This window comes from Rhinolophus sinicus, linkage group LG17 (assembly GCF_036562045.2).
Source record: "Rhinolophus sinicus isolate RSC01 linkage group LG17, ASM3656204v1, whole genome shotgun sequence".
Lineage (NCBI taxonomy): Eukaryota > Metazoa > Chordata > Mammalia > Chiroptera > Rhinolophidae > Rhinolophus > Rhinolophus sinicus.
In genome coordinates this window covers 9229439-9256343 of record NC_133766.1, presented here as the reverse complement: position 1 = coordinate 9256343, position 26905 = coordinate 9229439, and the positions used below count along the sequence as shown (strand labels likewise).

Below are 26905 nucleotides of genomic sequence, written 5' to 3'. Positions count from 1 at the left end.
TCCAAAGCCAAGAGGCTGGTTGTGACTGGATTATGGTCATTAGAATAACAGGTGAGCAAGAGGAGTGGCTGAGAGGATGGCGGGAATCTTTAGGAAACTGTTACCCATAATCCCACCTGGCCTCTTTTGCACATGGTGTTTTTCCACAGCCCGCAGACAGCGCTGACTGCCCACGGAGCAGGCCACTGTGCTGAGCACACTGGGCCATGTACCAGGGACAACAAAAGACATGGATGGCTCTATTCACAAGGAGGTAAATCTGATGAGAGAGATGACATACGAACCAGGAGCATACAACAGGATCTATGTGAACAAATACAGAATTATGTGGGGACAGATTGCGAGGGAACAGACATTCCTCAGCAGCCGTTATGGGCATGTCAACAAACACAATTACGTGGGCCCTTCAGTCAACCTTGGAGATGGATTCAGACTCCCCAGATGTCTGAAGCCACTCTAATCTGAAGCTATCACTAACATTTCTGTTCAGATATTCTGGGAGAGATCTTGACTCCTCTGGGAATCTTTTTGGAGCACATTCCCTCCAGGGCTAAGCTACAATCATCAGGCATCGGGTGCCTGCACAGCAAAGGCATTCTGCGTGGATGGCGGAACAGCACCTGACAGAGGAGGACCAAGAAGAAGATTGGCTCAAAAATGGCGGAAACGGCTGACCCTTCCCAACCTCCACGCCTAAATCAAGCCAGGCATGCCCCTGACCTCACCCCTGAGGGATGGCTTTTGCTTGCTTGTCTGTCTCTGCTGTGTGGAAGGAAACAGGTGCCAAGAAAGGTAAGTTATAAAAGAAAACTCCTGCCTGACCCTGATTAACTGGGAACAGACCCAGAGAAGATTTGCCTCTTATGGAAGTTAACGCTCTAGAGAGAACCAGCTCTCGCAGCCTGGGCTCTACCGGCTTTATGGCTTGGATAGTCCTTTGTTGAGGAAACCTGTGAGAATTGTAGGCTGCTAGCAGCGTCCCTGGCCTCTCCTGACCAGCCCCTACCTCTAGTCATGACAAGAGAACATGTCTCCTGACACAATCAAGTGTCCCCTAGAGGCAAAATCACCTGCAGCTGAGAGTCACTGCTACAGACAAAAGGGTGTGGAGTCCAGGCAGCACCAAGCATACCTGCTGCCACTTGCTGTGGAAGTTGCTTGACTTCCAAAATGGTAGTGGAATCACGGGAGGGTCACAGGAGGTCATGGGTTCAGTGTGGATCAAATTAGAATGACGTGTAGTGCCTTCCCAAGAAAAAGTTTTTGAGGATTTCCAATGCTGATGTAAATTACTTTTATAAGATTGTTAATTGAATGTGTACAAACATGAAACTGGGCACACATCCCACAGATTTGCATGACTTTGACAAACCAAATACAAAACCAGCAAAACTGAAGAACATTAACTGGATGAGACAAATAGTGTGATTTTGTGGAGTAAATCACCCTCGCTTTGTCTCTTGGGTGCCTAGTCACTTCTTTGAGCCATGACTCAAATCTCCCACGACATTGTCTCTTCAAACTCCTGTGAAAACTCTGGCTGGGAACCTTCCAGGAGGCCACCTGGCAAACAGACTTGACTCATTAAGGTCACCTGTGTTTTCTTCTCACTGGCGTGAGACAAGGAAAATTGCACAAGTGGCCCCAACCTGATCATAAACACACAGCGACGCTGGCACTGTGAGCTCTAAGGGGGACATAGAGCTGCTCAGATTCTTGAGATTCGTCAAAATTGAAAGAATGTCTTGTGAAAAAATTGTTCAAAGTTCCCACAGAGAACTCCCAAAATATACTAGGAGACTCTCAGAGGAGTTCTGATCTAGTCTGATCCTCTTTACAGACAAGGAACAAGGCCCAGAGAACCACCCAGGTTGGGGCTGGCTGCACCGGGGCCTCGGCCCAGGTAGGCAGCACTCTTTCCTCTCCTCTCCTCTGGGCTGTCTTTCCAGCATAATGTGATAGACTTCTGATGTGGAACTGTGCGTAGACTTGGCTTATTGTTCTAAATGTTCATTCAACTGAACTGCATACTTACAGTTCATTTCTTAAAGGTACTAAATTGAACTGGGGAGTTTCTTTTTTAAAGAGACTTCTAGTAGTGAATAGAATGGTTAGAATGCATTCTACTCATGCTCATATAAAAGATAACATACATACGTCAAAGTGAATTAACCATCAACGTCCAGTTTAGTGAATAATTATAGAGTGAAAACGCATGAAACCACAGCCAGATCAAGAAATACATTTCCAGCACACAAAAGTATCAGAGTATTCTTCTTATTCACAACCCTTCCTTTCCTCTAAGAGGAGAAGCCACCATCCTGACATTTCTTATAACGATTTCCATGCTCTTCTTTACGTCTCACCATCTCTAAACAACAGGGTTCAGTGTTGCCCGTTTATGAGCTTTCTATGAATGGACCCTTCCTCTGACTTTGTGTCTTGCTCCTTTGGCTCAGCACCATGTTTGTGAAATTGATCCCTCTGCTGTTGCAAGTGGCTCTATGTCTTACGTAGCATTTCTATGCTGTGTGGACATTTGGGGTGTTTCCACTCAGGACTCTTAGGAACAATGCTTCTATAAGAACTATACAAGTTCTTATGTAGATCCTGGCCCACAGGATATACCTCTCGGGAACTTCCCTGCCGTGACAATTCTTCTACTGTGAATAGGGTATGTGAATCTTCAACCTCCATTCATAGATAACGGCAACTATTTTCCAAAACCGTTGCTTCAATTGAAACTCCCACCTGCATGCCAGCCCGGTGGCTCAGGTGGTATAGGAGGGCCGTTCTCCTAACACCGAGGTCACTGGTTCAATTCCCACATGGGCCAGTGAGCTGCACCCTCTACAGCTAAGATTGTGAACAATGGCTCTCCCTGGAACCGGGCTGCCATGAGCAGTCGGAGATCGGCGTGAGCTGCAGTGGGCTGCCGTGGGCTGCAGTGGGCTGCCATGGGCTACCGTGTGTTGCCAGGAGTGGCCAGTGGCCAGCGTGAGTGACCAGCAGCCATTACGAGTGGCTGGCAGTCGGAGAGAGCTGCTGTGAGCTGCTGTGAGCGGCCGACAACTGCCTCAGCTGCGGGGGGAGCTCAAGGCTCATAACACCACATGGGCCAGGGAGCTGGGTCCTACACAGCTAGACTGAGAGACAACGGCTTGAACTTGAACCGGAGAGGGGGGGCGTTGGCAGAATAAAGTGGGGGGAAGAAACTCCCACCCACGGTAGTTCTCATTCTTCTCCATCCACATTAGCGCTCGTTGTCGTCAAACTTTGAAATGCTAACTGGTCAGGTGGGCATGTAGTGAGATCTCATTAGGGGTAATTTGCATGTCCCTGATTACTAGTAAAATGAAGCCCCTTTTACCAATTATTGGCCACATGAATTTCTTCTTATATCATGTGCCTGTTCAGGTCTTTTGCCATCTTTCCCCTGTCACATTTAAATTTTCTTTTAAAATAAATTTTATCTCCATCAAAATAGCATTTGACAGAAAATTAGTTACCTCTGCTCACCTGAGAACTGTATACAGTTACAGGCAAGCCATCTAAGATCTGTAAGCTTAGAAGTGATTGTTTCCCACTCCAAATCATTGAAAAGATAACCGAGGTTCAGAAAAAAATACCCATCCAAATCTTTTTTTTCCTTTTCTCCATTTTTCAAATCTAACACTGTTTTATTGAATTTCGCTCCCTGTCGTTTCCTTATATTTCCACAGAAAACAAACATATCCCTATATATCACCACTGTTTGTTAAAATCACCCAGTGTAGACAAGGTCATTTATTATTCTATTCTGTATTTCTCGGTGCTGTGTGTTGAATACATTGTTATGAATTAGCTAACTGTCAATAATAAAGCAACGCCTCTATTGTATATATGACCTTTGCAGCCAAGAGAATACTAAGTAAAATAGGTATACATGGCTATAATAGTTATACATATCTAATAAAAAAGTAAACAGTTGACTTCTGGTTTTTGCTTACCTTATCTCCTTTAGACATTTGCGTATGCACTCACTGGCAAAGAGTAAAGCCCATATAATCTACCATTAAATAAATTATTCAGTAATCTGTGATGTCCTTGCAACATGAGAATCCCCTATTAAAAAAATAAATAGCTGCACTGCTTACGGAGGCATGTGCCTACTATTTATAGTCTTTATAGAAGTTGCTTTGCTAGAGAATCCAATTAGGACTCCCTGGTAATCTATAGGGCTGATGTTTGTTGCAGGGTTTTTACACTAAGCCATTCATTACATGCACATGCGTGGGTGTGCAGAGAAAGCCCAAGCAGGCATGAGTTATTTGTTAGAGCTGTCTCATTTTTCCCTTAATGCACTAGACACTCAAAAAGGGACAGAGACTACAGGTCACCTGCAGATTCGACGATATATATTCCTGATGGTATCCAGGTCACTGGGTCCCTACTTTTTTCAAAGTAAACATTTTGGTTTTTCTGCTAAATATGTCAGATTTCCCTTCCAGACAAATAGTAGCCTGGGAGACTGAGCCTCCCCTCTTACCTTGCTCTCTCCTTATGTCCAAGTACGATGGTCTGAAAGCTGGGGTGGGACCTGAGTTGCACAGAGTGGAGGAATCGAGGAGGCAGCGTAAGTGAATTCTCATTCTGGAAGGGCTGGAAAAGAAAGAGCAAGGTGTCTATTTTTCATAGTTTAATTTTTTTATTAGAAAAATATTTTATGAATATAGAAACATATTTGGTATGGGACAAAGCAGCTCCCTTTATAATAGGCCCATGAAAGCCAGAATAGCCATTTAACTACATTATTCATACAGTGTACGTCATGCTAACTTTTGAGTTGACAATTACTGAAAAGGTTTCAATATTGTGCATCAAGTCATGTCTCAAAAGCGGCACTGACAGAATTCTCAGCATATTGAAAAAAGTGCAGACTGATGAGTGAGATGGAACTATGTGAAATCATATTTAAATTTTTCCAACACTTCACACAATTGTTCTGTGTTAACTAAGCTTCTGAAAAATAAAAATACACAACAGCTGCACAAATAATCAGGAACAATTGAAAGCTGAGGTATAAAAATAGATTTCAAAAAAAATTAAATTACCACATTGAAATTTCACTACACACCTATCAGAATGGCTAAAATTTTTAAAAATAGTGACAATATTAATTGCTGACAAGGATGTGGAGAAAATGGATCACAAACTGGAAACAACCCAGGTGTCCTTTAGTAGGTAAAGGGTTAAATCAACTGTGGTACATCCATAACTTGGAATACTACTCAGCAACGCAAAGGAATCAATGCTGATATGTGAGAAAGCTTGGATGGATCTTAGGGAAATTAGGCTGAGTGAAAAAAGCCAATCCAAAAGGTTACACCTTATGTTTACATAAAATTCTGTAACAAAATTATAGAAATGGAGAACCGATTAGTGGTTGCCAGGGTTTAGGGCGAGGGGTCAAGGATGGAGTAAGAGGGAGATGGGTGGGGTTATACGAAGGTAACATAAGAGATGGTGACTGATACACAAACCTCCATATGTGATGCAATACGTAGCATGGAACTAAAGAAACACACACACACACACACACACACACACACACGAGTACACATAAGACAGGGGAAATCTGAATAAGATCTGGAGATTGTACCAATGTCAATATCCTGGCTGAGATTTGTGCTCTAGTTTTCTAAGGTGTTGGTGGAAACTGGGTAAAGAGCACAAGGTATATCCCTGTATTATTTGTGACCACTGCATGTGAATTGCTGACTATCTCAAAATAAAGTGTTTAATTAAATTTTAAAAATTAAACGAAACCTGGTATTCTCATGATAGGCATCTGTTAACCTTCTGGGAAGACTGAGAAAGAAAAGTTAAGTTCCCAGTGAAGGACAAAGGCAGAAGCTGGAGCTATTCCTTTGTGTGTGTGTGTGCGTGTCTGCCTGCACTGCACGTGTGTGGAGGTATCAGCAGAGGTTATTCTGGGGGTATCAGGGCAGGGCTGGGAGGGAGCTTTAAGTGGTGGGGCTCTGCTCTGAACTAATAATGAGGTTTCTAGAGGCAAAGGAGGGGACATGTGGCAGCTCCCTATGGGGCTCAAGGTCCAACCAGGAGAATTTAACTTTATAGCCCAACATATGCCATTATATAGAGCTAGAATTACTCCACCTGCTGGAACCAAATCTTTTTTTTCATTTATTTATTTATGTAACGGATTCAAACTATGGAGAACAGTGGATTATCTTTGGGTGACTGAGAATGAGGCCACATTAGTCACCACAGCTTCAATTGTGCTTCTGTTTGGTTATCAAACTGCAATTCCACTGATACCCCCTTGGTGTGTGTATTCTCTGTGAGCACCCTGAAAAGGAGCGCTGGTTGGATTAAATACCTGTCCTGAATTTGTAATTACAATATGACTTTACTTAGTCAGTTCTAGATTAACTCATTTTTAGGATAATCCAAGTTGAAGAAAAATAAGAGTTGACGAAGAAATTAAAAAAAAAAATGTGAGTCAAGGCAGGCACTGGGGTCTGTTTCCTTAGCCCTGGGTGGGCTCTACGGACCCTCACCCTACCCCAGAGCCATATGTGAGTGGAAGGGACTAATAAAAACCTCCTGAATGGGTGGAGGGGGCTGGGAGTCCAGAAGATTAGTGGGGAAAGCAAAACAAAACAAAATGCATTTAGCGTTCAGTTCAAGACTGTGACTTTCAGTACTGATTTCTTATAGCAATTCACAACCTGTACCTTACTGGTTCCTTAGTCCCACTTCAGAAAGCAATCAAGTTCCACTGTGTCTCTTTCTCAATAGTTCTATGTCTAATAATCTATCATCTTGGTTCATTTGCTGCCCTGTGTTTGAAGGACACTTGATGCGCTTTACTTAGGTATTGTAATGGACCTCTACCAAGCATTGAACAGTAAGATCTGCTTTTTGTCACTATTCCTAGTGGCCCACCAGAGTAAGATAGATGGTTTGGGGTAAATAATAGAAAAAGGATGATCTTTGGGGCCAGACAGATCTGTACTTGCCAACTATGTGACCTCATCGAGTTATTTAACTTCTCTGAATCTGAACGGCAAAGTGGTTAAAAGTGCAGGCTTCAGGGTCAGACCACCGGATTGGAAGCCTAGCGGTGCTACAGAGCTCCTGGGTGCCCTTGGTTGGTAAAATCCTGAACGTCTCTAAACTTCCGTTTCTTCGCCTGTCAAATGCATGTGGCAGAGACAGCTAGTTTCCATCCTTCCTCAGTGATAAACCCTTGGTTTTCAGCTGCACATATGACCTCCTACATAAACACCATAATTTTCAACCTCCTGTGTGGCTGTGCGACTAGGTTTTGGATTATCAAGTGCAATTTTGGGGAAGTGTCCTTGAAGGAAGGGTGTGTGCTTTTCTTCACCTATTCCTCCACCTGTTTCCTGGAATGCAGAGATGATAGCCGGACCCTAGCAGTTATCTTAGACCATGAAATAGGAGGGGCACGCTCTAGGGATGACAGAGTTGAAAGCTAAAAGAAGCTGCTGTCTCTGAACATTCTGAAATTTTTTGTAACTTAAAATTTGTAATGTTAGAGAATACAACTAGTGTATTTAAGCCACTATTACTTCAGGTTTTTTGTCACCTGTAGATGAACGTAATCCTAAGTGATATAACAGGGAGAATAGCTACCAACTGACATGAGTGAAAAAGGCAGAGTGAGGACCTCCAAAAACTCTTTCTTCCAAAAAAGCAATGAGAAAACTGGCAAAAATGGTCAGAGTTAACTTTTTCTAAACTCTGGAAATTAATAAAAGTCTTTTCAGTTAGCCTGTTTATTCAACCTGTAGACATTTATTCAAGAAAAACAACTGAATCTCAGGAAGAACAGCAAACATTGTGGCATTTTAACATATCCTCTCTCCAGCTGTGTGGTGGCCTTATAAACCACAGCCCTCCATCTCAGTAAAAACTAGGAACCTGCCAGACACTGGAGGGGGCAAAACAGGGTTGGAGCACCTTCAAAACCTCACTCCCAGAGAACTGTCATTATTTGACCTCTCTGGTGACTTCCTGAAAGAACCCACTGGCAAGACTATCTTTATTGGACCTCTCTTAGAAGTATGAAGAGCATTTTACCCTGGTATGTTTGTCAACAACAATTAAAGGCAATTATTTAACTTTATAACCACTGGGGCAAGCAACAAGCTAACCAAAAGGTTTAAAAGGAAAAGCTGTGGAATAAAATGTTTGTAGGGGCTTTGAAAAATTCTGACACATTCCTAGGACTCTACAAGGTCACAGGCACATATAGGGCTTTTCTCATGACAAGCAGAGTTGTGTGCTCGTCAGGAAAGACCTGAGAAGACCCTAACCTTCACCTCTAACTTACCTACAGGCTCAAAAAGGAGGAAACAAAGGCTAAGACAGAGTTGTCAACTGCCTGGCTTAGTGTGGAAGGTATGCTCCAATATGCACACAGAGTCCTTGGCAAAGACTGCGGGACGTATTGGTTCTGGGCGTTTAAAGAATTCTCCGTGCAATCATTAGCTGTCCACTAAGCCAATTAAGCAGAGACTTCCGTGGCCACACACAGCAAAGAAAACAGACTTAGTTCAGAAAAGCCACTAAACAAACAAACAACAGCAATGAACAGCAACAGCAAAACAAAACAGGAAGAGTAGAAAATTTGATTTCCAGAGTTGCCACATTATATTATTTAAAATGTCTAGTTCTCAACAAAAGATTACCAGGCAAGTAAATAAAAGTACGGCTCACATACATAGGAAAATAGCAATTAATAGGAACTGTCCCTGAAGAAACCCAGTCTTTGGATCTATTACACTTACTAGACAAAGGCTTTAAATCAGCCATTTTAAATATTTAGTTCAAAGAACTAAAGGAAAGTATGAGAATTATATATCACCAGATAGAGGTTATGAATAAAAAGATAAAAATTATTGTTAAAAGAACCAAGTAGAAATTCTGGTGTTGAAATGAAAAAGTCACTAGGGGAGTGCAACCAAAGATGTGAGCAGGCAGAAGAAAGAATTAGCAAACTTGAAGTAGGTCAATTTAAATCTAGCAAGCCTGAGGAACAGAAAGAAAAAAGAATAAAGAAAATTAAACAGAGCCTCAAAGACTTGTATGGAATACCATAAAGTATACTAAACTATACATAATTAGAGTTCTAGAAGAACAAAGGAAAGAGAAAGGGCAAAAGAATATTTGAAGAAATAATAACTGAAAAATTCCCAAATTTCATGAAAAACATAGAGCTACGAGAAACTCAACAAACTCCCAAGTAGTACACACCCAAAATATTCACATCTAGACATATCAAACTGCCAAAAGCCAAAAGCAAAGAGAATCTTGAAAACAGTGAGAGAGCAGCAACTCCTTATCTCTAAAGTCTCTTCACTAAGAGTAACGCTTAAACACTCCAAACAAAAGGAAGATATTGGCAGAATGATAAAAATAAACCAACATGATACAACTATATGATGCTGTCTGTCTATAAGAGATACATTTTAGATCTAAAGACACAGATTGGATATAAAACAATAAACAAAGTTATACCATATATACAGTAACCAAAAAAGAGCTGGAGTAACTATACTGATATCAGAAAAAACATTACACTAAGTAATTGTACTATATTACACTAAGACAATGACAAAATTGTTGCTAGAGAAAAAGAAGGAAATTTTATAATGATAAAAATGTAAATCCATCAAAAAAGGTAAAATAGGGCCGGCCCGGTGGCTCAGGCGGTTAGAGCTCCATGCTCCTAACTCCAAAGGCTGCCAGTTCGATTCCCACATGGGCCAGTGGGCTCTCAACCACAAGGTTGCCAGTTCAATTCCTCGAATCCCACAAGGGATGGTGGGCTATGCCCCCTGCAACTAAAATTGAACACGGCACCTTGAGCTGAGCTGCCGCTGAGCTCCCGGATGGCTCAGTTGGTTGGAGTGCGTCCTCTCAACCACAAGGTTGCCAGTTCGACTCCCGCAAGGGATGGTGGGCTGTGCCCTCTGCAACTAGAAAACGGCAACTGGACCTGGAGCTGAGCTGCACCCTCCACAACTAAGATTGAAAGGACAACAACTTGACATGGAAAAAAAGTCCTGGAAGTACACACTGTTCCCCAATAAAGTCCTGTTCCCCTTCCTCAATAAAATCTTTAAAAAAAAAAAAAAGGTAAAATAATCACAAACATATATGCATCTGTCAACAGATTCCCAAAATACATGAAGAAAATAATAGAATTGAAAGGAGAGATAAATAATTCAGTAACAGTAGTTGGAGACTTCAATACCTCACTTTCAATAATGAATATAAACACTAGACAGAGGATCAACAAGGAAATGGAAGATTTGAACAACACTGTTAACAACCAACACCTAACAGGTATCTATAGAATACTCCACCCAATGACAGCAAAATATACATTCTTTTAAAATGAACATGCCTCTTTCTCCAGAATAGACCATATGTTTGGCCATAAAATAAGTCTCAATAATATTAAAAGGACGAAAATCATACAAAGTACATTGTCCAACCAACAACAATGGAATGAAATTATAAACCAGTAAGAAGGAAATTCACAAATAAGTAGAAATTATACAACATGTTCCTAAATAACAAATAAGTCCAAAAAAACAAAACAAAACAAAAAAAACAAGTAACAAGGGACATTAGATAAAGACTTTGATATGAATGAAAATGAAAACACAACATACCAGATCTTATGGAGCACAGCAAAAACAGTGTTTGGAAGGAAATTTATAACTATAAATGTTTATATTAAAAAAGAAAAAAGATCTCAAATAAATTTCCACCTTAAAATATTAGAAAAAGAGCCAAGTAAATATAAAGCAAGCAGAAGGAAAAAAGCAATAAACAGTAGAGTGAAAACAAATAAAACAGAGAAGATAAAAGTATATAAAATCGACAAAACTAAAAGTTGGTTCTTTTAAAAGATTTTTTTTAAATGACAAATCTTTAGCTATGTTGACCAAGAAAAGAGAAAGCTCAAATTATTAAAATCAGGATGACAGAGGGATTACACTGATCTTACAGAAATAAAAAAGATAAGAGCAAATGTATTTCAATAAATTAGATAACCATCTAGATGAAATGAACAAATTCCTAGAAAGACAGAAACTACCAAAAATAACTTAGGAAGAAAAAAATTCTGATGAGACCTATGACAAGAGATTGAAATAGCAATAAAAAAAAAATTCTCCCGCAAAGAAAAGCCCTGAATCAAATGGCTTTATTGGTAAATTCAACCAAAAGTTTATAGAAGAATTAACACCAATCCTTCACAAACTCTTTCAAAAATATTGAAGAGGAGGAAACACTTCCTACCTCATTCTATGAAGATAGTAATACTCTGATGCCAAAACCAAAAACGTCATAAGAAAAAATTCTCAACAAAATACTAGCAAATTGAACCCAGCAACATATAAAAGATATTAAAATATATTATAGAATATATGATAATATATATTGTATGTCTTATATATTATAGTATATATATATTAAATGATATAGGAAGTGCATATGCCAACACACGGTAAGTACTCCGTAAGTGTTCATTTCTTTCCTGTTTTCCCATGAATGAGTGTGACAGAAATTACTACTGTTCACCAATCTGATTTCTCTCTTCTATGCACAGTGAATCCTCATTATTTGTGGATTCTGTATTTGCAAATTTGCCTACTTGCTAAAATGTATTTGTAACCACCCAAATCAATTCTCACACTGCTTTCATGGTCATTCATAGACATGGGCAGAGTGATGAAAGTTTTGAGTTGTGTGACATACACGTTCCCAGCTGAGGTAAAACAAGGTATTGTTTTGCCTCCATGTTTCAGCTCTTATACTATAAACACGTCCTTTTCAGGGTCAAATTAGTGACATTTTTTTCACATTTTTGTACTTTTTGTTGGCGATTTCACTGTTTAAATGGTTCCCAAGTGCAATGCCAAAGTGCTGTCTAAAGTTTCTAAGCACGAGAAGGCCATGATGGAGAAAAACCCATGTTAGATAATAAGCTTTATTCAGGCATGACTCAGACTAGTGTTGGCCTTGAGTTCAATGTGAATGAGTCAACACTATATATTAAATATGGTGTCAGTAAACAGAGACACACATACAAGCAGGTTACACATTGATTGGTTGATGAAAATGTTGTGTCCAGAGGCTCACAGGAACCTAACCCTGTATTTCTCCTAAAAGCCAGGGTTCAGTATTCTCTCACTCAGTGTTGGCAATGACTTTATATAACATAACTACCACAAGTAGGAATCGACTGTACATGTGCCCTGCTGTGATAGATTAAAACACGCGGCTACACTATCTACAACTCTTTCCATCAAGAGACTGTTTCCCCATCCATTGAATCTGGGCTCATCTGTGACTGGCCTGAACTAACAGAATGGCGGCAGAAGTGCAAGTTCTAGCATCTGAGCTCAAGAGACCTTGCAGCTTTTGCCTTTGTCCCCTTAGAACACTGTCCTGAGACTATCATGTAAGGAAGACAGCTGAGCCTCCTAGAGGATGACAAGTCACAAGGAGAAGGAGCGAGGTACCCCAGCCAGAAGCAATAGCCAGAAGCAACTCGCAGACACCTGAATCTAGGACTTTTCAGCCCAGCTGATCCTCCACCCAAAGACAGCCACAGAGGTCAACTCAGGCACAACCAGCAAAGGAGTTGCCCAGCCTACTCACAAAATCACGAGAAATAACTAAACTCTGTTGGTGGAAGCATAAGTGTGAGGTGGTTTGTTTTACAGGAACCAATAACTGATTCACCTGCCTGCTTGGAGTTCAGTGTGGCCACGGGACTTGCTTTTGAAAATGAAATCTGATGTCACTTCCAGGTGGGAGCGTTCTTTGCTCTCTCTCCTGTGGCAATCAGGGAGGTGTGAGCGGATCAGGAAGCACCATAAGAAAGGAAAGCTGGGTCAACATGGGAGGACAGTCGCCCTGGATAACGGCCCAAATCTACAGCACATATGGTGTGAGCGATAAACTTTGGTTGCCTAAATCCTAACATTTGGGGGCTGTTTGTTGTCACATATCTAACCTATCTTGATTGATATAGTTCGCATAACAGGGCTGGAGATTTAAACAGACATTTTCTACCCTGTTTCCCAGAAAATAAGACCTGGCCGTACCGTCAGCTCTAATGCGTCTTTTGGAGCAAAAATTAATATAAGACCTGGTATTATATTAATATATTATATTATACCTCGTATTATATTATGTTATATTATATGATATTATACCTGGTCTTATTTTACTATAAGACTTCTTTTTGCTCCAAAAGACGCATTAGAGCTGATGGTCCGGCTAGGTCTTATTTTCAGGGAAACACAGTATGTAAGACATTTTTCTCACCCACCCAAGAATCTCTAGACCTACGTGGGAAAAGGAATTTGGGCTGATAGTTCAATGCAAAATTGGTCGTCTTGGGATTAATTCCACTTTAATCAGCCTCTTTGAATCCATTCATTCTATGTACATTTGTTGGTGTCCTTACCGGTTAATTGTACAGAAGACATTCTTGGACCACTCTGGGCTAATCTGATAGTCTTTGGAGAACAAAGAGGCGATCCTGAACCAGGTCAGGAGATATATAGCATGCAGAGGAGAACAGAACACCGGTCAGCTGACCTTGCTGTCTTTGCTGAGCTGTGTCCCATTATCACAGTCAAGTTCACCTTACAGCTCAACTAGCTTGCAACAATTTTCTCATGTGTCAAGTGAAATGAGAAGTAAAATGTGCCCTGAAATCTCAATGGTAGTGGGTAAAAAACAATGGTCCTCCAAAGCAAATATATTATTATCATGTAAGACCTAGTTACTTTCCCTGCCTTTGACATGTAAACATATGACTTATGCATAGATATGAATATGGATAAATATTTGCATCTTCATTTTTAAACACACACACACACACACACACACACACACACACACACACACACCTAGTTACCGCTAAAGGTGGGGCACTGCATGGAGGCAGACACTGGTTAGGATTGCATATTGTAGCACTGCTATGGTCTGAATATTTGTGTCCCCCCAAAATTCATATGGGCCTTGGGGAGGTGATGCATGAGGCTGAGCACTCATGAATAGTATTACTGCCCTTACAATAAAAGGGGCCCCAGAGAGCTTCCTAGCCCCTCCCTTCATACAGCTAGAAGCCTGTGACCTCGAAGAGGACCCTCACCCAACCATGCTGACCTCAGACTTGCAGCCTCCCCAACTGTGAGAAATAAATTTCTGTTGTTTATAAGCCACCCAGTCGGTGGTATTTTGTTATAACAGCTGAACAGACTAAAACTAACACAGTGTATTTCTGTACAAAACACCCTTTGCTTCACAAGGTGGGTTGTGTTAACCAGCAAGGAAGATTTTCATTGCTGAGAAAGTAGTCATGGTCTTAGGTCTGGCTGTCACACATAGAGATGGAAGATGGATTTACATGTGAGATGGGACAGGGCTGAGGAAATAAAGGCGGGCTTGACAAATTTTGGATACATCTGAACTAATGATGATCACAATTATTACTTATTGTGGTCGGCGCTGTTGGCTTCTCCAGATGGGTGTTGATCAACATTAGAACTTAAACCACGAGAAGAACCAGATATTTCTGACTTTCCGTATAATTTAGCTTATCAAGTGGGAATTACTACCCTTTCTGCAGAACAAGAATACCTCCGTCCTGTGGTTGCGGTTCCCAGCTTCTGTAACAGAGTAATTCATTTGCCGAAACTGCTTGGTCCACAATTCCCATTGACTCGGGCCACATTCTTCCTTCCCCAGCTACGACTTTTTCTATGATTCTAGATCTTGTGAGTCAAAGTTTGGGTTGCTGGCAAAGATTCAACTTGAGTCAATCCAGAAGAAATGGTTTTTGAATTTGAGTTAAAGGAGAAATGATCTGGAATAGACATAAAGGAGGGATTCTCGATAAACATTTATCTTCAGATGTGGAGAACAATGCCCTGGTGATTTAGGTCAGAAACAGACCCCCTCTTCTGTGCTGAAACCACAAGTTTGTGACCTGCATGGGACAAGGAGCACGTGGGCTGCCCCCATTTTCAACTCAGGCCCAACTAGTCCCGTCCCACTTCTGCCATGCCCCCTCCCCCCAATAACTCCAAAAGCACCAATCAGTAACATAAATTTGACTGAACCTTTCACAGGGAAATGAAGGAGAATAAATACACATCACAGCCATATTCCATCCCCTTTAGCATCTCTGCTCTTTCTCAACGTTCTTCTCCCAAGTTCCTTTTCCTCCTCTCCAGCCTCTGCTCACTCCACTCCCACCCTCCAGATCCCCTCTCAAAATCCCACCACCTTGCACCATCCCCTCAGGAAAACAAACCAGCAGACCAACACTCAGCACAGTGAAACACCTGTAGTTACTCAATCCGGCCATCACACCCAGGGGTGGAGGAGGAGGGTGAAGCTCAGGCACCCCCCACCCCAAGGGAAGCCCCAAACAGGAGGCTGAGTTGGGAGAGATGCTGGGCCTTTCTTCTGCTCTGATCTCTGGGGCCGTTCGTGGCATCACGAGTCTCCAGGGAAGCACTGGTTTAGGCCTCCACTGAGAAGGCAGGAGGCTGGCCAGGGTCTCAGCTGACCCTGAAGGGCTGCGTGGTTCTGTGACTGAGTTAAAGGAATTGTGTTACCAACAACACAAGCACCTGTCAGAAGCCAGGCTACTTTCCCTGGAGATAGACGTTCTTGGGAGTATCAAGAATAAAGGGAATCAGTCAAACCAAACGAGTCAGACCAAACGACAGTGGTGTTTAGCAGAACATACTTGGAACTAGAGGACATAGTTTCCTATTTTGCCTGGCCTCAGACTGGCTGTTTTGGGCCTTGGGCAAATTACTTGGTTTTTTTGAACCTTCACTTCCTCTACTATAAAAATGGACATGGTCTTCCTACTTCGAAGGGGTTACTGGGAAGCTAAAAGGAGACAATGTGTAGCAAAGGGTGTTAAGTGGAAAAAACGCCTAGCAATGAAATGAACAAGCTGACCTGCCTTTCTTTTCAGCCTGAATGTAGAGACTCTAGGAACAGTTTGACCAGCTTTTCCCTTGCAAGCTGTTATGGTTCCCGACATGTTGGTACTTGTGGAGAGCTTACTCATTGTTTCAAAAGAAAGCTTTTTTTGTTGTTGTGAAATTGTGAAAACATTGCCCTAGCAAACCATTACAGCTAAAAGAGTAGTGCCGCTGACATGTCAGATTTCTCCCTAATAGAGTGCCAAGGAGAGGTTGTTTCAAGGGCCAGATGAAAGCTTGAAGGAGCAAAGGGGTTGCAGGCCAGAACTGGAGGGAGACTTGCTAGAAACAGAGCTGGGACCAAGCCCAAGAGGGTCCAAGAAGCCAGAAGTGTCTCAAGAGGGATGTTGGGTGGGACTGCAGAAAGAGAGAAGAAATACGAGTAACAGCCCTCTCTTTGTGGAGCACACCACAGTTTTAAAAGTGTGTATGCATTCCTTATTTCACTGACTTCTCAAAGGGACCCTATGTTGTATACATTGCATTGACGTCATGAAATGGCCATATCAGCTCAGAGAGGTTAAGTGGCTTTCACGAGGTCACACAGTAACTATTGGAGCATGGCAGAGAAATGAGGTGGAGTAGTTTGTGACGTGAGGACATTTGAATTTTTTGCCCCACAACTTCTCCAGGACTTTCCTAGTTACTCTCACATATTGCTAAGAACAGATGAGAGCCTAGAGAAAGGATAACTTGTAAATGGCACTTGGAGATCTAGTGGGGCTGTTTCAGGGGAAAGGCAAAATAACATCAACAACAACGACGACGACAAAAACGACTTCCTTTTAGAAAATCCCTAATTCCCTGTTTATCACCGAACCAAACCCAGGTTACTTGTCTCCCAGGTCTGCTCGACCCCACCTGTGCTCTGGCCTCAGCTGCTGATCCTAACAGCCCTGGGGAAACACTGGGTTTCTGACACCAGGCCAAGCCTGAAGAAATGAAATGTGGGCCCGGGGTCTGGCTTCCCCAGCGACGACCGGGAGAGGCCAGGTGACACAGCTCAGAGCTTCGGGGGAATTAACCCCATGGAGCGAACGTGGACTAGTGAAAGGCAGGAGAGGGGAAAGAGCCCACCGATAAACTCCTCCTCCCTCCTCTCCCACTCGGAAGGGTGGTGGGGCCATTGGCCGTCTGTCCGGAAGACACCCTGGGTGACGAAGCTAAAGGCTGCGTCTTCTTGGGAGCCGGAGCTGACTTGGGAACACACCAGCTTGTATTTGTCCTCCTTCCTTCTCTGCCCCCCCAGCCCCCCCACTCTTGCTGCCTTGAGACTGCACCTCCCAATGAAGCCTAACACAAACTTTGCCACTGATACATTTCTCTAGGCGGTTAACAATGACTTCGACCCACATTCCCATTTGCTACCTCATCTGGGGAAGGCTCCCCTAGTCTCGGCCAAGCCTGTGGGCTGAAGGTACAGGACCCTGCCCTTGGTGAAGACGGGATCCGCTGTGAGAAGCAGCAGCGTTTCCGAGGCTGCCATTCTGGGCAGAGCCCTGAACCAGGCGCGCTGCGTGGACACAAAGCCGGCGGAAGGTAAATTTGTCACGTGAGGTTCTCTGAGGCCCACGGGTCTCATCCACAGGGACACGGACTTCAATACACAAAAGGCCAGATCTGTAAGGAGAGCAGCTTCATGTTAGAATCTCTGAAATGAGTGAGCCATTTAGAGCCACGTCTATAAAATGAGATTAATGCTCCCCCACGAAAGAACAAATAGATGAAAAAGAAAAGTGACATTTACACTTGTAATTGACAATCTGCTATGTCCATATTAAAAAAAGAGAGAGAAGTGCCAGGGTCCCCAAGTCTACATGGAGCTGAGCCATTTTTCAATCCCCCAGAAGCGGGAGCTCTGGAAATGTCAGGTGCGGGTGAAATCACTAGTGGGTTTGGGGCTTCAAAGACAACCCTTTGGGATCAGCCATCATTTCCACTCACTATCCTGCTCCAGGAATCTGTCACACCTCACATTTGGTAACTCGATCAGGCAGGGGCCAAGGAGAGGCCGTGTTTGAGACCAGGGCACAGCTGTAACCGGAGTGTTCCCAGGGAGTGGCCCTGGCGTTTCCCCAGGAGGAGACTTGCTGTCAGGGGAGCAGATCCAGACGGAGCCAGCAGGAGGAGAGGGAGCCCAGGACCCCTCCCCTCGATGTGTGAGAGCAGCACATCCTGCAGGAGAAGCTTGGTGCAGACCTCCCACTGCCGTCCGCCTTTCCAGCTGGATCCCATCTTCTGGAACCCTGCTCCTCACGCTACCCGGCAGGCAGTCCATCTCCTCCCCTTCCGCTCTCTGGTGGCGCCTGGTGCAGGCAGGCCTGTCTCCGCCACACAGGATGCAAACTCACCCTGATCTCCTGCCCCCCAGCTTTGCTTCCCTCTAAACCAATCTTTCATACGGTCTGAAAATCAATGCATCTGAATCATGGGGGTGGGGGGGCACCAGTGCATGGGTTGAAAGTGCCCCAAGCCCCTCAAGGACTCCACGTGTCAGGACGATGCCTGGCTGGAGAATGTGAAGATGGCATGAAAGGGCAACAATGCCTGTGAGGGGACACCAGGACCTTAGTGCTTTAAAATGAAGGTTTTCTCCTTCATTTCCACATCTAACCTCTAGCTACCGGTTTTGATCCATCAACCCCCTTTCCCTAGAAGGCACCCTGATTTCTAGTCATTCCAAAACCTCCACCCCAGAGTGTAGCTAGGTTGCAACTTCTGGGGTAGGATGGACTATTGGTGGTGGAGGAACTTAAGCCCTTATTGGAAAAACAAGAACTGGGGGTCGAGGCAAGAGAGAAGCTAGAAAGCCCTTTATAAATATGTATCACTCACTACAATAAAATAATGAGGACGCCACACGGAATAGACAATATTTGTTGACCTTTTACTCATCTTTATTAACTTCATTAGAATCTGCAGAAAACCTTCAAGATCTTCTGTCCCTATATTTGAAAGAAAATCCTCGCAAGTTAATTTCACTTTGCCCCATGGTATACACACTAAGACACTGCCCTTGTTTGTTTTCTTGTTTCTTAGTTTTAAGTACCATTCTGATCTTTTAAAACTCAGATCTGTGAGCTGTTATACTGGTCCCAGGTCCCACAGCTGCAGTGTCACCCGGGGAAATGAGTAACTTGGATGTTTGGACAGGAAACGTGCAGTTGTCCTGCTGCCAGGGTCACAGTGTCCTCTCTGCTTGAGATCTCTGGGCCAAAAGCTCACGCCATCTCTGCTGCCTTCCTCTCAGATCTCACCCACATGCAGCTCCAAGGCCTCGTCTACCTCTCTCTTTATTTTCTCCTACTCCTCCCAGGCCACCTGCTGTCCATCCCTAACCTCCATGCGTTTGTTAGAATTCTTTCTGCTGAAAGCTCTGGAATTGACGGAAGAGCTGTAAGAACCCTGGTGGCCCCAGGACTTCAGGGACAGTGGGTGTGGCCTGTCTCAGCCCCTCATCACCTTCTCTGGCTCCTCCACGTGGCAGGGCTTGTAGCTCAATCTCCAAAGAGAGGAGGGGCATCTGCCCGTCTAACGTCCACAGAAACATCCCATGGCCCAACTCCGGGCCCCAGCAGGGCCCAGACCCTTTCCTCACTCCCCTCTGTGGGAGGAAGACAGATGCTATGATTAGTGCCTCTCTTCCCTCACCTCCTTCCTCTTGATCTCCACAGAGCAGTCACTGTAATTTTTGAAAAATGGAAATCGATTTTATCACTTCCCTACTTGAAATCTTCCAGTGACTTCCCATTCCGCTAGGAAAATCCCAGAGCGTGGCCAGGGGCTAAAGACCACATGATCTGGCATCTATGACTCCTCTCCCCTCATCTCCCGCTTTCTCCTCTTCTGCAGTTCAGCTGTATGGGCACCTTCTTGCTCATCCTCAAACACATCGAACTCCTTCCTGCCCCAGGGCCTTTGTACTTGCTCTGTCTGGAGAGCTCTCCCCCTGGAGCTTCCTGTGGCTCCTTTCCTGCTAAGTTGTCATCTCAGAGAGACCTTCCCTAATCACCTCTTTAAATATCCCTTCTGTCTCTCTATCACCTCAATCCCCTTACCTTGCTTTATTTCCTTCACAGCACAAATCATCATCTGCGTCTCTCACAATTATTTATCTACTTGTTTACAGACTGTCTCCTCTGACCAGATTGTCAGCTCTAGAGGCCAGGGACCTGCTCTCCTTGTTCATAGGTGTGTCCCTTGATGCAGCCCAGGGCCTGACACATAATTAGTGCTGCAAAAATGCTTACTGTGAACAAATGAATCCAGACCTTGAGGAGAGGCGGCCAGGAAGGCTGGGAAGTGGCACACCCACCTGCCACTTGGGTCCGTGAGATAAGCAGACCTTGCGGCACACAGGAGAGCAGCGTTTCCTGGTGAAGGTGTGGGTGTTAGTCACCAAGAGTGGGTGTTCTCCTTGGCCACCTTTCCCAATCTCTTTGTCTCCTTTCAGTTTCCATCTGATTTCCCACTCTGCTTTTCTCAGCTTCCTCCTCCTGCAAACCTGCCTTCTCACTTTCTTAGTTTCATAACACCTGTCACATAGATTAAAATATGCCAATGCTCTATTTGCAGTTGAAAATGCTACTAGATCTTACCCTACCTTCTAATACACGGAGATAGTTTCTTCAATTATTGTCAAAAGTTGGAGACACTTGGTTTTTTTTGGTTTTTGTTTTTTGGCTATTTACGAGCCTAGTCCAGTTGCTATTTAAATAAATTTGCCATAAAAATCTTATTAAATGATACAACATATTATATATGTAATTATATATAATTGTATAGTATATATATAATTCTTTTGTTCACAGCTTTCAAATCATGTAAGAGGGTCAAAGGAAAATGAGCTGACACTTAGATACTTAACCAATTTTCTTTTGCATTTGAATTCATGTCTGTATTAACATTATAAACTTCACAGAATTTCCTTTCCACAGTATCAGATTCTTAATTAAATGAACAGCATTGTTACAATTCTGATAAATAAAATGAGCATTTCCACATGAATTAGAATTGCCAACTTGTTAATAGATTCCCTGAGGTTTTGTTACAAAATCATCAGTGTTTTGGTCGTTGTTCGGGCATAACAAATACGACGTTATAATCTGGAAATCAGAGTGTCCTTCAGCCAGTCGATTCCCAAGTGTGGCCTGGATATCCTATCAGACAGTTTTCCCCTCGTTCCTATTATCATTCATGACAAGAGTTAATTGGTTAGAAAAATCTGATATTGTTTTATTTTAGTGAAACCCACCAAATTCAGATCAGCTGGAAGATGAAGCTGGTCTGAATTTATTAAAATTCGGAAATTTACGGCATCAACAATATACTACACAGGAACCTTCTTAAAGGCGCAGAGCCTGGTGTACCTGTCTTTCTTTCCTAGTATTCAGCTGGGTAATGTGGGCAGAGCACTGACGTTCCAAGTGCCTCAGTCTTCTCATCTGTAAAATGGCCATGGTCCTATTATAGTACCCAATACTTCATTGGCCTGTTGTGAGGGCTAACTGCTTAAAAAGCACTCAACCAAGGGCCTAGCCTGTAGTAAACACCTAACAAATGTAACCTGTCGTTAGGCTTGAAAGGACTCCGTAATTATTGTTTGACGTCGAATGAATTGCAATTTGCTTCCTTTCATCAACTCAAAATGCTCCCCAAGTCCTTCTAAGAAGAGATCCTGCTCAGCCACCTTCAAAGAATGGATGACTCATTTATAATTCACAGCACCATCCGTTTACCAAGAACTATTGTGCAGAAGTCCTTTAAAGAGCTGATTTCTTAATTAAACCTAACATTCCCCTTGCACTCTTGTTTGTCCTCTGAATTTTCTTAGTAAATCTTTTAAGGAGTGGAGAAGAGAGCGCCAGTCTAGCCTAACTGTGTACATTCTCTTTTTAAATCAGTGGCATCTCAAAGAAGGAGCTGTGCTGTGTTTCAAATCAATAGCACAACATACAGAACGGTTCCTACAAATAACGCACTTTTGTTTTTGAGAGCTAGCCTTTCTCCCCCCGTTGCCCCCTTTGCCTTAGGCTCCCTTGTTCAATGTTATTTCCATTTTATAACAGAGTTTTCACTTTCATCACAGGGAACTGCAGTTGCCATTTTTATTTTTCATAACTTAAGAAAGACCCCAGGCTTTTGCTTTTAAGCTTCACTGGGCATTTCATTATTTTGGTGACCAGTTTCTTGGACCCAGGTAGGTGACAGCAATGGCAAGATGAGACAGCTTCCCGGGACTGAGCTAGCCAGGTCAGGCCCAGGCCGCCCTGAGTACTTGTGGGGCTGGAGAAAAAGATCCAAGGGGAGCCTCTGCCAGCAGCCTCGCCTCACCCCTGCCCCTCTAAGCCAGGCAACCCGTGCCCAGCAGGTGCCCCTATCTCATTCCTCAGAGCAACATGAGCCCGGACAGTCCAATGCAATGTGGAATCTCTGGCCTCCTTGGAACTCCACACTAGAAAGTGGCGCACAGGACTCAGCCCAACCCCTTCCTCTTCCCGCCAGGCTGTGGCGTGACGAAAGGTCACAGACAAGCCGTGGACCCAGCTCTGTAGCCAGGCTCTGTCAGACCTCCCCGCAAACAGCTGTCCCTTGGCCAATCCATGAACTGGCAACATGGTCCACCCAGGGAGGACAGACCTGGGAAGGGGTTTATACGGCCCTGGATACGTGGAGAATGTTCCAGAAGGGAGGATGCGGGCTTTTCCCTTGAAAGGGTGCTTACTAGACATTATCATTCTTTTCCTTGGCGATGCAGCACTTGATCCCACATTGGGTATTAGAGAAAGAAGTTCCGTTGCATATAGGAGTGGATTGTTTTGAACGCTGCCACGCATTCTACACATAATACAAACTCCAGATGAGGTTAAAGAAGGGAAAGGGCTGAGGTGCTAGTATTGTCACCAGACCCTCCCGGGGGAGGCAGGACCTGAACCGGATCTCAAATGAAGGAGGGGAATATCCATTCACTCCCCCTTTTTTTTTTTTAATTAGAATTTATCGTGGCCTTTTCACTTCAGGTCACTGTCAGTCATACCATGAATTTTCTTGGACATTTTTCTTAAGTGTCTGTTTGGAAGCCACTCTGGCAAGAACTCAGGTTTCTGCCCGTTTCATCTGTGTCTGGCCCTCAGAACGAAGACGAGCTCCTTAAAGACCACCATGGCCACTCCTTCCCTCCACTGTGTGGGCTTCAATCATCCCTAAGATGTTCAGCGAGCTCTGCCACACTCAAGGGCCGAGAAGTTTTCAGAAGTTTCCGAAGGCAACGGTTTTGTCTGAAACAGGCTGTTTCTGAAACAGGGTTGTGTCTACACAACTCAGGCAGTGTCCGTGTCCGCCTGGTCCTCCAGGCGTGGCCCAGAATTATCCCCTCAGTCATTAGCTTGGTGCTATGACAAGTGCCAGGTCAGAGAGGGAACATTTCTGTTTTCTCTGTCTCTGAAATATCGCTCTGGGTGGCCCTCATGGCGATTTAGGCAATAATTCCTCAGGCTCCGTGGAGCTGTCCTGTAGGTACTTGTTTTCCCCATGGGCCAGAGCTTGTCCTTTGTAACGTGTATGTTTATAACCACAGAGTTTATTCTTGGGTTTAGGGCATGAAGTGATACCTGGCTTATGCAGCTTCAGAATTAGAGCACAGAAGATGCGGACACAGATTTCTTGGGTCTTCGAAGAAAAACGCTGAAGATCACACTGTCCTGGTGTTTTGATTACAGAGGCTGTGATGAAGCGGAAAGAGTGTGGACTGTGAAGCACCTCTGCGCTTCATCCCTGAGCCCCTCTTCCGTCCTTCGTTGCACGAGCACTTCCTGTAGCCTTAGATGTTCTAGATCCCCAGGATGCCCAGCTGGGGGGCACCCCGTTCAGTGTGGGGGCCCATCTGCTGGCCTCCCTCAACCTGGCTTTCCTCATCTGTAAACAGGCAATAACAGGGACATCCCTCAGGGATGATGGGAAAGCTGAGGAAGTGGAAATGGCACCCCTGGCTCTAAGATGGTCAAAATAAATCGTGAAGAGTCAGTCGGTTTCCTGGAGCCCAATGGATGTTCCTTTTCCAGTCCCTTTGTGTGGTCCTCAGATGGGGCCTGGCATAGCCTGGGGGGTCCCCAGACAGCCCGAACAGTAACTGGGCAGCCAGTGCCTCGGGAACCCAGTCAGGGCCCTGTATTTACTGGGAAGGCAGAGAACTTTTTCCATTTCTCACTTCTCTCTCACAGCACACAAACAACGGGCCTGTCTGGCCTAGTTTACTGCTCTGTCTCGGAAGCGTTCCCGGCGCCAGCACTCAGCCTTCCTCCTTAATAATGTTCTGTGATGATTCCTTCCTGGTTCTGTGGATCTGTCTCGCGGGGTTATTAGGAGGCAGACACCAGCAGGGAAGGTGTTGTTGACTCACTCTCACAAATATCATCCCTCGTATTATCAGACCAATTATAAAATACCGTTCTTAAAAATGCAGTAATAAAATACCCAACGGAGGACTCTCAGTGTAATTTGTCTGCCAACCTTCTATTTTTATGATGGAAGATTGAGCTGTGCAGGAAAAATAAACCCCTGAGAAGTGCACTTACTTTAAGTGCTTCTAGTAGATAAAGAAATTTAGGCATTTTCTAATGTTTTTCTTAAAAACACAACAAAACAAAAACTTGCCCTTCTAATTCCACAAGGAGTCTAAAGAATTAAAGAAATTGTGATTGACAGCCCTGAGATCTGATGTTTAAGAGGCTCAGAGAATTGGGGGTGTGGACGTGGTGGGGGTGGTTTCGGCTCAAATCAGAACTTCTCCATTTAAGAAAAAGAAAATGAAGTGGTTGCAGAATGCAGGTTCTCTAAGAATGGCTGGAACATGCAAACTTCATTTCTTACAGAATTTGTCCAATGCTGCACAAATGACGGTTCCTCAAAGACCAGGTTGACACTCATGCAGAGCTTACCTTCTGAAAGAATGTGGTTCAACATTCCAGAGAATTCCAGGGGGGAAAAAACAGGGAAGGGAAAACTGAAGAGGCTGAGGGCGGGGGACAAAATGCTACAGGAGAAGCCCGAGGCCACACCAATCCAGATGGACTGTTGATTCCAAACCTCTCATCATTGCACAGCAGTACCTGAGAGGTTTGGCTGGTAATTCTCCACGGTGGCCTACCCATCATGTCTCAGCATCTCTTGGGGATGTTTGTTCAAAAAGACAGCTTCAGGGTTGGCCAGATGGCTCAGTTGGTTAGAGCCCAAGCTCTGAACAATAGGGTTGCTGGTTCGAGTCCCACATGGAGCAGTGAGCTGCGCCCTCCACAACTAGATTGAAGGACAACGACTTGGAGCCGATGGGCCCTGGAAAAACATACTGTTCCCCAATATTCCCCAATAAAATAAAATAAAATAAAGTAAAGTAGAGTAAGGAAGAGTAAGGTAGAGTAAGGAAGAGTAAGGAGGAGTACGGAGGAGTAAGGTGGAGTAAGGTAGAGTAGAGTAGAGTAGAATAAAATAAAATAAAATAAATAAAATAAAATAAAATAAAATAAAATAAAAAGCTTCCTGAGCCCATGCTCTGAATTTAGAACCTTGAAGAAGAAGGTGGAAAAGCACAGCCCAGCAGCACATTATTCTGATGTTGCTCTCGGTTCCCTCTTCCCGGTCAGACAATAAACGCTTATTAGGTCCCTACTGTGAAGCTTGCTAGGTGTTGTGCGGATGTGCCCAAGAAGCAGAAGGCGTTTTGTGCCTTAAGGTGCACATTACAAAGGTGTACATTCCAAAGGTGTACATGAATCCTCAGGCACCTGTTCCCAGGTCCACTTCCTGGCTTCCTCTGGCCACGCTCAGAGGAAGGGTCAGCTCAGAAGTAGAGGCAATGGGCTAGCTCCCACCAGAACCTGAGAAAGTCAGGAGGAGACGCCATAGGAGATGCCCTCAGAGGAGAGGGTGGGCAAAGGGAAGGCAGAGCAGGACCGTGCCACGGTTTAACAGGCCTGGGCCCTACCCTTCTCGCCACTGCTCCACATTCATCTCCACAGGGGAGAGCCTCCGTCACATGCACCTCATTTCCTGCCCCAGCATCAGCACAGGAACCCCAAGATCAAGACGCAGCGGGCTGGTTAACGTTAAACCAAGAAGACTGACCACAAACCTGGCCTTCACCACAGGTCACCTTGCGCCTGCTCATTTCACTCAGCAAACAGCTCCGCCTCCTCCCAGTCCTTACCCCATTCCAGTGCATCTGTGGCCAAGCCCATGGCCTTGGAGCCTGCTCTGTGCGATGCGAATCCCCAAGGAGGAAAGTGGCTGCAAAGCAAAGGGAAGGCCTTGGTCGCAACGCGAGGCTGCAGAGGCACCGGGGTCCTGGGTGGCAGCCTGCCTCCCCCCCCACCCCATCCCTCCCACCCCCTCAACTCCCCAGCGGTCATCCCCGCGGCCTCTGGCCCCCGCCCCAGGCTTGGGACAAAGTGCAGCACCTGCGCCACCCAGTGGGCGTGGCGGGAACTGCGCGTCCCTAAGATCCCAGCTGCCTGCCCCGCTTGCGGCTGACAATTAAGAACAATGCCTGGCGTCTAGTCAACACGGGTGTAAGGTTGCTCTCATTCCTGTGCCAGGAACGAAGGCACTTTTAGCAAAAGAAGAAGCCGGAATGGTAGTAATACCCATCGTGCAGACGAAGATGGTAACATCTACGATTTCAGTGGCGCTTTAAATTTCCCCGAGTGTCCACGTTCTGGGCCAGTGGACTGCTTGACAGCCTGTGGCAGCATCCAGACCGTCTGCCGCATGCAGCACTATTATCAGGCGGTGCCTTGGAGTCCTGTGCTAAACATTACTTACAAGCACTCACTTACTCACTG

The 26905-nt window shown here is 44.3% G+C and overlaps 1 long non-coding RNA gene across 1 annotated transcript; it reads right to left on the bottom strand.

Annotated features, from left to right (window-relative positions):
- Window positions 1–2257: 2257 nt before the first annotated feature.
- Window positions 2258–26820, bottom strand: LOC141569342 (uncharacterized). Its single transcript, XR_012492877.1, has 5 exons — window positions 26708–26820; window positions 26272–26351; window positions 17439–17690; window positions 14707–14932; window positions 2258–4641 (listed from the first exon to the last, which is right to left on the bottom strand). It is a non-coding gene; the product is annotated as an uncharacterized LOC141569342 (long non-coding RNA).
- Between the last annotated feature and the right edge of the window lie 85 nt (window positions 26821–26905).